The sequence below is a fragment of the Felis catus genome, chromosome B2, assembly GCF_018350175.1.
Source record: "Felis catus isolate Fca126 chromosome B2, F.catus_Fca126_mat1.0, whole genome shotgun sequence".
In the NCBI taxonomy this organism is placed as follows: domain Eukaryota; kingdom Metazoa; phylum Chordata; class Mammalia; order Carnivora; family Felidae; genus Felis; species Felis catus.
In genome coordinates, this window is record NC_058372.1 from 15,556,192 (window position 1) to 15,568,670 (window position 12,479).

At 50.2% G+C, this 12,479-nt stretch overlaps 1 protein-coding gene across 10 annotated transcripts in view; it reads right to left on the reverse strand.

The window, feature by feature from the left end:
• The window catches only part of PHACTR1 (phosphatase and actin regulator 1), a 572,878-nt gene that overhangs the window by 34,997 nt on the left and 525,402 nt on the right, over positions 1–12,479 (reverse strand). The gene's annotated exons all lie outside the window — the stretch shown is intronic.

The window sequence follows — 12,479 nt, forward strand, 5'->3', positions numbered from 1 at the left end:
ACTGCACATTTCTCAAGTGTAATCCAACTCTGCAATTTAAGTATTCGGGACGGTGTGCAAGCTCTCCAAGGGAGCTGCAGAAAAATCACCTGTAACGCAACCCGAAGCCGATTTTGGTGGGCAAGGCAGAAGGCACCTTACGTACCCTGGAAATTACCCCGGAGACCGGAAATGCCAACTTCACCATCAAAACAAGGAACAAAGAAATCGTCAGAATACACGATTAGAGCTTCACTCATCCGAATGACAGAGAGAGCAGGCAAACTCCAAACTAAGGCACCAGATAAAGGATCCTCCAAAGTCACCAGGTAAAGGATCCTCCAAAGTAGCTGCTCAGTCTTCAAAATTATTGAGGCTTTCCAAGCTATGATTCAACTTTATAGTTGAATCCCCATCTGCTAAGATGGGGAATCATCTCTTGCTTGGGCCTTTGACTGAAATGTTCTATGAACTAATAAGCACGATCCAGGGGGGCACGGTGCCCATGGAAGAACCCACCTCTGTGAGAATTCAAGAATCCCTTTCTTCACCGGCCTTTTGATGACTGAAAATGCTCCTCAAAGATTTAATTCAAAACCTGTTTTAAGTAATCTGTTTTTCTTTCACACATGAATTGAGAAAAATAACTAAGAATGTGACTTGTGAAACTCTTAATCAAATAACTGGCCTGTTTCTTCCAGAGAGACATGAATATATTTCTCCCTTTTTTGAGGGATATTAATTTTCTAAGTTAAAAAAATTTTTTTTGAAATGTTTATTTTTGACAGAGAGAGAAAAAGAAAGGGAGACAGAGTATGAGCAGGGGAGGGGTAGAGAGAGAGGGAGACACAGCATCTGAAGCAGGCTCCAGGCTCTGAGCTGTCAGCACAGAGCCCGACGTGGGGCTCGAACCACGGACCACGAGATCATGACCTGAGCCGAAGTCGGACGCTTAACCGACTGAGCCACCCAGGCGCCCCAATTTTGTAAGTTTTTATTTACAAAGTTAACACACAGTGTGATAGTAGTTTCAGGTATATTAATTCTTCTCGAGATACAGGCACAAAGCCCATCGCGGAAGAAAAAAAAAGAAAATCCGAATAAGCCATTCTGAAAGCCCCAGACCACATTTTGAGGTAGAATTCCAAGGAACAAAATTATCTTTCAACCCAAGATCGAGAGATACTTTGAATGCTTCTCAAGATAACTGAACTCAGTGTATTTATTGCCTCCTGGCAAGTTCACAAATGGCTCCGCGAGTCCTTTCCTGGATCACAGTGTGATAGAAATGACACGTCCTTATCTGTTTTAGTTTATAAGGGGACCAAAAGATTGCGGCGAGAAAAAGACTGTATCGCAGGAAAAGTGCTATGACAACTCGAGTTGAAGACGTTCCCATTAATGTGCTGGTTTCAGAGAAAATGACTCTGAATCAAACGTTTGGATTATTCAATATTTAAATGATCCCGCCCCCCCCCCTCCGCCGACCCCCGCCATTCGTTTGGGAATAAAGGAAAAACATGGGAAGATAAATAGTCTAAGAGATTCATGCCAATAAAACCACGCGCTCCAGAAGAATCCACACGTTCCCCACCGAACTTGCCACTTTGATCTTTTCCCAGAGTAAACCCGAAAACGAGTATGCCTTGACTAGCTCGTCTTAATCCTTTGAGAGGGATGGTTATCCAGCTGTTTTTTAATGACGCTCAGCCCAGTGTTGTGCACACAGTGGGTGCTTAACTAACAGTTTACTATAGAATTAATTTGTTAAAGCCGAGGGTCCGTGGTCTCCCTTAGTAACTTGTGGCCCTGGAAAGTTCACCTTACACCCATCCATTTGTACTTAAGCTAGTTTTTGCTTTGTTTTTCTTCTTTAGATGGAGGCAGTGTTTATTTGGGGGGGGGGTCTCTTTTTTCTCTAAGTGAGATGATTTTCAATGCTATGAGTTGCTTTACTCAACTGGACCTCAGGAGCAATTCATCCACTGACGCCTTTCGCGAGCACGCAGAGACGCTGGCCCCAACACACACTCTCCAAGACTCTTCTCGTGGTCTGCTCCCCTCGGAGAAACTGTGCTCTCTGCCTTCTAACCGCCAACTGGCTGCCTTCTATACTTCGGCCAACAGTGGAAAGGCCTTTATTTATGTTTCATTTGGGACAGATGGAAACTGGGTATACTTAAAATGTGAAATGATTTTCTCAAATTAACACATCCATCGCCTCGTGTCATAAGGTACCTTTTTTTTTTTTCTTTTTTTGATGTGTGGTGAGGACACGTCAGATCTACTCTCTTGGGAAATTACAGTATACGATGTGTTACCTACCATTTGTTTTAAATGTTTGTTGGAGAGAGAGCACGCATGCACCCACACATGAGCGAGGGGGGTGGTGCAGAGAGAGGTAGAGAGAATCCCAAGCAGGTTCCGCGATGTCAGCATGTAGCTGAATGTGGGGCTCGATCCCACGAACCGTGAGAACATGACCTGAGCCCAAATCAAGAGTTGGAGGCTCAACTGATTGAGCCACCCAGGCGCCCCCACAATGTGTTACCATCAACTCTCACTGCCATGCTGTTCATGACCTGTTCCAGAACTTATTCATCTTAGAACTGAAAGTCTGTGCGGCTTGATCACAGACTTGCCTTTGCCGCCCCCCCCCCCAACTCCCCAGCCTCTGGTAATTACCATTCTACTCTCTGTCAAGTCTGTGTTTGATCTTTTTGGGTTTTTAAGACTCTCCATACAAGTGAGTTTGTGCAGTATTTGTCTTTCCATGTCTGGCTTATTTCACTTAATACAACGTCTTCTGGGTTCATCCATGCTTGTTGCAAATGGCAGAATTTCCTTCTTGTTTTAAAGACCGTGTAATATTCCCACTGTGTGAACACACCCCAGTTTCTGAAAAGTCTTTTAATCGAGTCTGTTTTAGATACGATGGCCCCTTTTATATGACTGGCACCATGACCGGAACCCTTAAGGAAAGAAGGACTATGACAAACGCTGGCTGGCTAGAGTTGTAGTTAAGGTACTTTGTGCTCATCAAATACCACAAATGCTCCTTCACCTTCTCCAGCCTCTCCTGCAGTTGGGTTGGAGTCACAAGCCTCGTTCTCATTGGTGGGTTTTAAGCAGAAGCGATGTGGATTATCTCCTCTACTCCCTCTTCCCTGGCTATGGAGATGCTGGAGTCATGTGTTCTAGAAGCGTGTGATGGCTATATGATGGGGAGGCCATCTGATCCACATAAGGCTTTACTCCAGTGAAAAGCAAACCTTTACTGCCTTAGGCCACTGGGATTTAGGATTCGCCTGTTAGGGCAAATAGCATGACTTACTCTGAGTAGTGAGAGGCTGGCATAATATTAACACTCAAATTCACAGACAGAGGGAAGGAACCAGTGTTCGTTATCCGGGACGATTGAAAGAATTACTCATTTAGAGCTCTTGATGACCTTGGGTGGAAGGTCCATTTTGCAGAGGTAGACACTGAGGCTGGACGGGAACCCAGCCAGTAAACGGAGGATGGCACTTTCAATCTAAGGTCTAGCTTCATAGGCCTGGATTGTTCTTTCTCCTCAGACCACTGCTTCCCAAACATCAGTGTGTGTCAGAATCATGCTTGTTACAACGCAGACGTCTAGGTCCCATCCTCAGAATTTCTGATTCAGAGTCTGGGTGGGGCCTGAAAGTATGCATTTCGGCAAGTTCTCAGGATACGCTAATGCCACTGACCACACTGTGGGAACCAGCGCGTGGATCCCCTCACTCCCCACATTCTATCAGGCAGGAGTGTCTCTAGACTCAAACCTCAGCTCTTCCTACCCTCTGTGGGCAGTGTTCCTGAAATGCAATAAAAAGCCCAGTGAAGTCCAAGACGGAAGGAAATCTCCTATCCCTTCCTCCTTCCATAGCTTCTCTCTCCCTTGAGGACATCTGCACACATAAGACGGAGCCCCTGTTCCAGAATTCCACCACCATCTCACACAACTCCCGCCCAACCCCGGCTACCTGGGATGGAAATTCCGTCCAACACAAAAACTAAACCAGACTAAACATTTTTCTTAGCATGTCTGCCTCAAATAGGAAAGTCTGGGGTTTGAGAGATGTCTTTCTCTCTGCTGCTGATCACCTCTACGATCCTCAGCTCGGTTTCCTCACCTACACGAAGCGATCCCAACAACGGCCATCTTGCAGGGTTGAGATGAAAATTATCAGCTCAAATGCCAGTGGGAAAGCTTGTTATCAACAGGGAGGCGTCTGGAGTCTTATGTAATGTTATGTCCGGGGCCATCACCCTGAGTGGTTGCCTCTGAATGCAGACAGCCTGATTCCTCTCTTACCCACCCAAATACTCCAAGAGACAGAAAGGGCCTTTCTGCCGTCCGCTAAATTAACGACAAACAAGCATGATCATTGGAGTACCCCAATAACGACCCGGACACAAATCACCGGAGAACTAAAAGGGCCGCTAACAACTTAAAATGTGGCCATGCAGCAGCCTGGAAGATGCCCCCATTGTCTGCTTCGTCTGTAGCAGAACACAGAGTTGCACCCTCCCCGCCGCAGCGCCCCAGATTTGACATGCTGCTGGCATGAAGAATCAGCTGTTCAGAAAAGCTATGAAGCAGAAAACAAGATGAGACTCCCTGTCCTCCCACCCCCCAGTGATGGCCACTTTTTTTTTTTTAACCTTGGCAAGTTTTAAACATAGACGGATTCTGTTTTCGCTGAGTAGAAAGCAGCCCTTTTGCCCGCCCCCCCTTCCTGTACGATGGAAAAACAGACAGCCGGGGCAGCTGCGAGTCACAAGCACAGAGCCCTGGAAGTGCCTGACAAGATGTGGCTTTGTTCCTTGACATCCCCCATAAGGCTTGCAAAGTGCAATCCTGCCCTTCCCCCCCCATCCTGGACACACACACACACACACACACACACACACACACACACACACACGCACGCTGTCAGGGCTCAGCCCGTCTTGGTAACAAGACGTCAAGAACTCTGTCTTCACTGCATTTCTTAACAGCTGGCGGGGGGAGGGGGGCGGCAAGAGGCTCTTGGGTCTTCAAGAGGCTCTGTTGGCCACGCCGGCCGTGGGTCCCGTGATGGGCGTGGCTCATGCCTCAAGGCCACAGCCTCCACACCTGTGCTCTGCAAGTTTTCTTCCACCTCCTCCCAAGGTGCCTCATGCAGATCTCAGCTCAGCGCCTTTCACGAGATGCCAGCGCTTCCGACGGGCTTTTTAAAGAGGATTTTCTGCTTTGTGCGGCCAGGTGACGGGAGAGGCATCAAGGGTGGGAGCCACCGGACGGGTCCACGCGTATGCCACGCGGATGCCGAAGAACCACGTGCACTCACGCAGCGTCAGCGAGGTGACTCGGACCTCGCTGCACTTTGGTTCAGGGGGTGGTCTCGGAATCCGCAGAGAAAGCCCACCGGTCGGAGCCATAGCCAGCCGGGCTTTGTGGATGGGAAGCAGAGCGGATGCCATGACCCGCTTTCCCTTCCTCCCCGGGTACCCCCCTGGGCTGGGCTCCGTGCCACGGCCACCACCACCACTGCCACGGTCAAGATGCCGGGGATGACCATGATGGAGCTGCCTGGCCTGCAAGGCGGGGTCTACAAGGCACCCCTCCCAAAGTGCACCCGGGTCTACTTTCCTCCTTCCTCATTGGAGCGGGGGCTCGCGGTGACTCGTGTCCGGGGCGCACTCAGCCAGTCAAAGTTGAACTGAACTTACAGAACCTTCGAGTCTTATCCCTATTTTTAGGACGTGCTTATGCAGCAGCAGCAATTACCTTAGCCTGGGGAGGGGCGCGTGGGTGGCTCAGTCAGTTGAGCGTCCGACTTGGGCTCAGGTCATGATCTCGTGGTTTGTGAGTTCGAGCCCTGCGTCGGGCTCTGTGCCGACAGCTCGGAGCCTGGAGCCTGGAGCCTGCTTCGGACTCTGTGTCTCCCTCTCTCTCTCTCTGCCCCTCCCCTGCTCATGGCTCTGTCTCTCTCTGTCTCAAAAATAAAATAAAAAGTAAAAAAAAATTAAACAAAGAAATTACCTAGCCTGGGGAGATGCCAGCTCACGCTTTGCATCGGTCCTTAGATTTGGGGGGTGTGGGGGATGCTGTTCGCCACCTCAGAATGAGAGCCTGGTGTGGCTGACTGATGGCGGCATTTTCCCAAACCACAAGCGGTGAGCAAGCTACAGTTACAAGTCAGAATGACTGTCTTTTATTGCCTGTGCCACGAACATAAGAAATGGATTTCAATTTTCTCCCTTGAACGCTGCACTCTGATTTAACGCAGGACCTAATCCTCTGCACGTATCACTTTGTGTTCTGCTCGTGGTGACTCTAGTTGTGAGCCACCTGGCAGCAGAACACACGGATTTAGCACACTCTTTCTCTCCACCGCGTTATTACATTCTAAATACGAGGCAATGACATAGTAAGTTCCAGGGGGATTTTCCCGCCGGCCCCATCTCGTTCACCACCCTCCGCCAGAATAGCGATAGCGACTCGCGAAGCGACGGGGACCGTACCCAGCGAGGAGGAGAGGAGAATTTTCGTACTTCTCAAAGGAGGGTTCTACCTCTGATCCGGACCTGGAGCTTAGTGCTGGTTTTCATACCTGAGGTGTACGTTCCAACGATCATCGAGCAGCAGGTGCTTCTGAAATCCTTCTGATTCCCGGACTCATGGGCATTGAGGAAAAAAAATCCAAATGAACGTATTCTTCAGGAGTCATCTGACTAAACTCCCGAGACAGAGAACGCTGGATCATAAGCTCTCTCTAGGAACGTGGTGGACTGCTTTAAGGATCCATCCACAAAAATACCTACATGCAAATGAATTTGGACCCTACAAGATGTTAATTCCCAATTGCTGCCGATACACACATACAACGCTCTCACATTTACGCACACGACGCACAGAATGTTCCCATCTCAAAATCTCAGCAAAATGCGCAGCGCACTTCCCCACAGAAGGTAGGATTGTGTCACACGGACGAAAAAGTACGTCTTCCAGGTCAGAGGTCAACACCAGGGACCCAGGCAGAGATGCGCTCCCCGGGGTTGGATTTGGTCCATAAATGTATTCTCCTTGCTCTGTGCCAAGTTTTAAAAATTTGGAACTGTCATTTAAACAAATCCGGATTTTTGTTTTCAGAGGATATGACAAACTAGTCCTTCATTTCTGCAAAACAACAGGGGCTAAAGGTGAATGGTGCCAGTGCCTTTATTTATTAAAAAATTTTTTTAATGTTTATTTATTTTTGAAAGATAGCGAGTGAGTGAGCGCAAGCAAGTAGGGGAAGGGCAGAGAAAGGAGGAGACGCAGAATCCGAAGCAGGTTCCAGGCTCTGAGCTGTCAGCGCAGAACCTGACGTGGGGCTTGAACTCACGAACCGCGAGATCGTGACCTGAGCCGAAGTCAGATGCGTAACTGACCGAGCCACCCAGGTGTCCCGTGCCAGTGCCTCTGTGCCCAACACTCTCTGTTAACAATCTCAGAGCTGCCTGCTTCACTTATGTTCACTCTCTGGCTGCCCCCACGTGCATTTGCGGTTGGGGCCCCTTTCCTAGCTAGACCCACTTTATACCTCCCCAAATGTTATGGGTTGAATCATATCTCCCCCAAATCTGTAGGTTGGAGTCGTAACCCAGTACCGCAGAATAAGACCTTATTTAGGGACAGGCTCTTCACAGGGATGACCAAGTTAAAACAAGGCCATTATGGTTGGGCCCCAACCAATATGACTGGTCTCCTTCTAAAAAGGGGAAATTTTGACACAGAGCTGTACTCCCAGGGAGATGAGATAAACACACAGGTCAATCAGGGTGATGCATCTACAGCAAAGAATACTTTGAGAAGCTTAAGTCTCTTCCTTTGACCCTCAGGTGGAATCATAGGGGAACGGCCTGAATCTCTGGACACGTCTGGTCCAGAAAAAGGACATCCCAAAGAGAAACATCCTTCCCCAAACCAAGCGTGGCTTTCAAGAGCTTCCCCAAGGAGATGTTTCCAAAGACAAGTGGGGGCTGGGTGCGCACCCGCTCAGGCCGGTGCTGAGAGATTCTGGTCAACTGTGGCTGCAAAAAAGGTGAAGGCACTTCACCTGAGCGGGAGGCTGATATTTCAAGGGAGGAGAGGTATTTTTGGGGGGCAAGTGTGTGAGGGAAGCAGACTGCCTCAATCCCCACTTACTCCCGAGTGTGCATTAGATTACGCGCTCCTATATCCACTGCCCAGGCGCCTTCCATTTGATTTTTCTTCCTAGGCTTCTCTCCTCCCTCTGTCTCATCTAAACGTTCCAGAGGGGACTCAAGCGGACGGCAGAGAGGGTCTCGGTGGGAGAGGACCAAGCCGGCTAGGTCTGGAGAGCTGACAGCTCCCTGAGAGAAGGTCTAAGTCCACTGGCTGCTGAGTGATCATGAACGAGCCATGTTCCAGAGTCTTAGTTCCTTCCTTTTAAAACAAGCAGTCCTGGTGACTTACAGAACAACTTGCTTTCTAAAGGATAGTTCAGAGACAACAGCATGATGTTTTTAGGCGTCAGGCTTCTGTGCAGTCTCTGAAAGCCCCCTTCCCAGGGCCTCTGTGCCCTGCAGGGGAGTCTCACTCCCTGGCCCGGTCGACACCCCTGGCTGGAGAGCGGAGAAGGAACAGAAGTCACATCCCTGGCTGATCAGGAGGCCACTTGAGCTACGGACACTGAGAGCAATGGCTCCCTCATTTCTTCTGTGATTTTGGGGGGGTGGGTGGTAAATCGGTGGCAAATAAAATGGAATCCTGTGGACTGAATATTTCTCTCGGGAGAATAACCAGCTTGGTATAGGAAAAGAACTAGGAGTGAATCCGACAGCTAAGAGCACACACTTGGGCTGAGCACCTCCTACGGTCCAGCCCGGAGGGCTCTAGAGAAAAGGCCTAGATGGAGAGCAGTGCGGTCTTGCATTTGGGCGGGGCTCCGGTGGGCTGAGGGACTACCCTGAGGTTCTACGTTTCCATGGACCAGAGGTCACGGGAGATGAAAAGTCTTCCTCACATAGCCCTGAGAAGGGCCCTTTGACCTGGGGACTCTATGCTTTTTGAAAACTCCATCAATAGGGGCGCGTGGGTGGCTCTATCAGTTGGTTAAGCATCCGACTCTTGATTTCAACTCATGTCATGATCTCACAGTTTTGTGAGTTTGAGCTCCAATTCGGGCTCTGCACAGAGCCTGCTTAGGATTCCCTCTCTGTCTCTGTGTCTCTCTCTGCCCCTTTCCTGCTCATATTTTCCATCTCTCTCAAAATAAATAAACATAAAAAACTATAAAAAAACTCCATCAATAAAATCTAGGCATGCACCCCCACATATGCCATCTCCTTTAGCCACACACAAGTGCACTCATGTACCACACACACACACACACACACACACACACACACACACACACAAGCAAGAATGATACACAGTACATTTAAATAGAAGTCCTGCTACTTGTGTCCCCCCGACACCCAAGTAGATGGGTTTGCTCACCCCTTGGTTCTCTGCACCCATCCTGAGTCTGTACACAGAAGGCGCAGAGCAAATGTGCACCCAGCGGACCATGTTCATGTCTCAAGGGCAGCCCACATTTCTCAAATGGCAACCGACTGTGAAGACACCCAGATGGCTCCCTGATTGGGGTTCTGGAGAGTGTGCCCAATGGCATCCATGAGAACATATTTTTGAAAGGACGATGTTTTTGCATTCTCTGCCTTATGCTTGACATCGTTTTATGTGGTGTTTCTGCTTCCCACCCCCAAGCTGGGAGCATTCTTGGAATGCTGCTTTGTTTGTTTGTTTGTTTTATGCTATTAACACTGCCAGGCTAACATTAGGTTTTGTATCTTACTTGTCACTCTGTGAGCACAACAGACTTGGCCTCGTGTTTTTCAAAGCAGGTAAGATTTCTAGCCCTTCTGTGCCACCTCCAGCAGCCAAAGAATGCCACAGCCCCGCAGCAAACCCAATGCAGATTCCTAACATTCTTTTAGCGACTTTTTCGATAATTAAGCTCACAAATGGCGGAAGGTGATCAGATGACCTAATCTGATCCCCTCGGGTTAGGGAGTGAGGGCTCAGGGAAGGCAGGTGCCTGCTCAGGAAACTGCAGAAACCAGAGCTAGAACCCAAGGTTCCTGTCCTACAACTAGTTCTCTCCACCACTGTCACCTTCTGGTTCTCAGAAAGTCCCTTCCATTCGGCCCTGGCTCTGGGATAATTGAGTGGCTGTGAGCACAGAGCTGGGTGCTCATTCTAAAGGGAACAGTCTCGAAAACTCCTTGGGTGTGAATCAGTGGCCGCACTATGTTGAAGGTGGGCTTGAGATGCAGACTGGCCTGGCCGCTGGAGACCGTAGTACTCCGTCAGCCCGCTAAACACTTCTGACAATCCTCTCTCTTTAAGATCCACTTTCTACATCTAGAGATGCCCGGGGTCTTACCGCAAGGAAATAAACTCCCTAGCTGGAAGAGGGAGCCAAGACGGGGTGAACTCGGAGCAAGGATGCCGGCCAGCTCAACACCTCAAATATGCCCAATGCTGCCCTCCCTACCCCCCTCTTTCTCCCCCGGGCCACCATCAGGGTGAAAGAGGCTGGCGAATGGTAACCTTCAGTGGATTTTAGGAATTCCAGGCAGTAGCTAAGTGTTGTTAGAAGAGGAAGGGTTGGGAAGGGTTGATGTTCAAGGATAACTTGAACTTGATGTTCAAGGGTTGATGTTCAAGGAGGACTTTTTCCGGCACGTGCATGGTCTGGGTCTCTTCCCATCTGCCGGCCGGTCACGGCGGCCAGATGGGAACTTGGGTTCAGGCAGGAGAAGCTGGGGGCTGTCTCCCTTTTGGGGAGTATGTTCTGGGACACCAATTTCCTGTTCCACTTCGTCGCTTACCTCTGGGTGGAACACCTCCACAATGGGTAAGCAGAGAAGCCAGCCGTACATCTGCTTTCTACACCGCGTCCCCCCCGCCCCCGTCTCTCTTTCCCCAGTGAAGATGCCACCCTGGGCGGCCAGATGTCCTGGCTTCTCCCTGACATCATGTCCCCCAGAGAACTCCCCCATTTGCCCCCTCACATGCCTGGGCTCTGCTTGCTCGGCAGCAAAGCCGGGCAAGTGGGAAGCGAGGAGAACAAATAGAATATAGGGTGCTGACCCTTGGCATGAGGGAGCTGCCCTTCGAGAAGATGGGCTGGGCTCAAGAAATGGCTCTTTCTTTCTTCCCTGAGTCCCACCAAGGGCCGGCCCTATCTGTATTAGGTGCAAAACGGAACAAGCTGGCTCAGGAAGCAGCCCACACCTATAGCCACCCATCCCACCCCCAGAAAGAGAAGCTGGTTATACCCTGGGAGTGGCGCGGTCTCCAGGAGGGATGATAATAGGGAGGAGGCTCTGAGCAGTCGCTGAAGGAGGACAATGAGGACAAGGGGTGAGCGCTGCCCCGTGGACAGAAATGTCCGTTCCAGGAAAGGAACACCATTTAACGAGCCAACGATGGGACAGGCTCTCCGGGGCGCTGGAAGGAGCCGTCACCACAGTTTTCAGAGAGATGTGGATCACTAAACTCCGAACGGGTTACTGCATTCGATGAGCGTGTGCGAGAGGCAGGTGGTGACCGATTTGTGTCCTAGGACTCTAAAGGCGGCAGAAGGGAGACCATATCGTCCATCAGCGTCCGACGAGTTACACAGCCCTGCACCAGTGAAACAGCACCCTCCAGACCGACACCAAGTTGACCACGAGACAGGAGCTGCCCCGGAAGTAAAGAACTAAATCCGCTGGGAGGGGAGAATACCAGCACGCCGCTGGGTGACGGCTGTGCCTCTGTTAGCTCTTCATACACCACTTTCCTCACTTGTCCTTGAGGAGACCACGAAAGCTACCTGCCCGACTTGATGGGAGGAGAAAACGAAATAATAACGGACGACTGAGTGTGTACTGTGGGCCAGGGATGGGCCTGAAGGTTTTCCTTATGCTTCTGAATTCTTGCAACTCCCATTTTACCATTGCAGAAACACAGGCGGAGAGGAAAAGTGACTCACTCAGGGCGACTGTGCCAAGAGGCAGAGCACAGCCCAAACCCTGGGCACAGCGCCTCCCACAAGGGAAGGGGCTCCGTGTGCCAGCTCCTAGAACAGAGAGGCGGTGTCACGCACGTGGCCAAGAGGGGGCGCTCTGGAGCCATTCTGTGCCGCACCGCGCGGGTAACTACGGGTCTCCACCCCTGGTGTGCTCCTCTGTAAAACGGGCACACAGATGCCCATTTCGTAGCGAGGCTCAAGGACTAAGTGACTCGATACGCGCAAAATGTGTAGGAGAAATGCCAGGCACATAATACACGCTCTGCTAGCGTTAGCCGATACATCAACATGCCCTAGGCTATAAACACACGCGCGGGTGTTTAACACACGATTGTAACATGCTTGCTACACCTATGTCTGTAATAGCTGCAAATACGAGCCACCGCTCAGGTTAGCAAC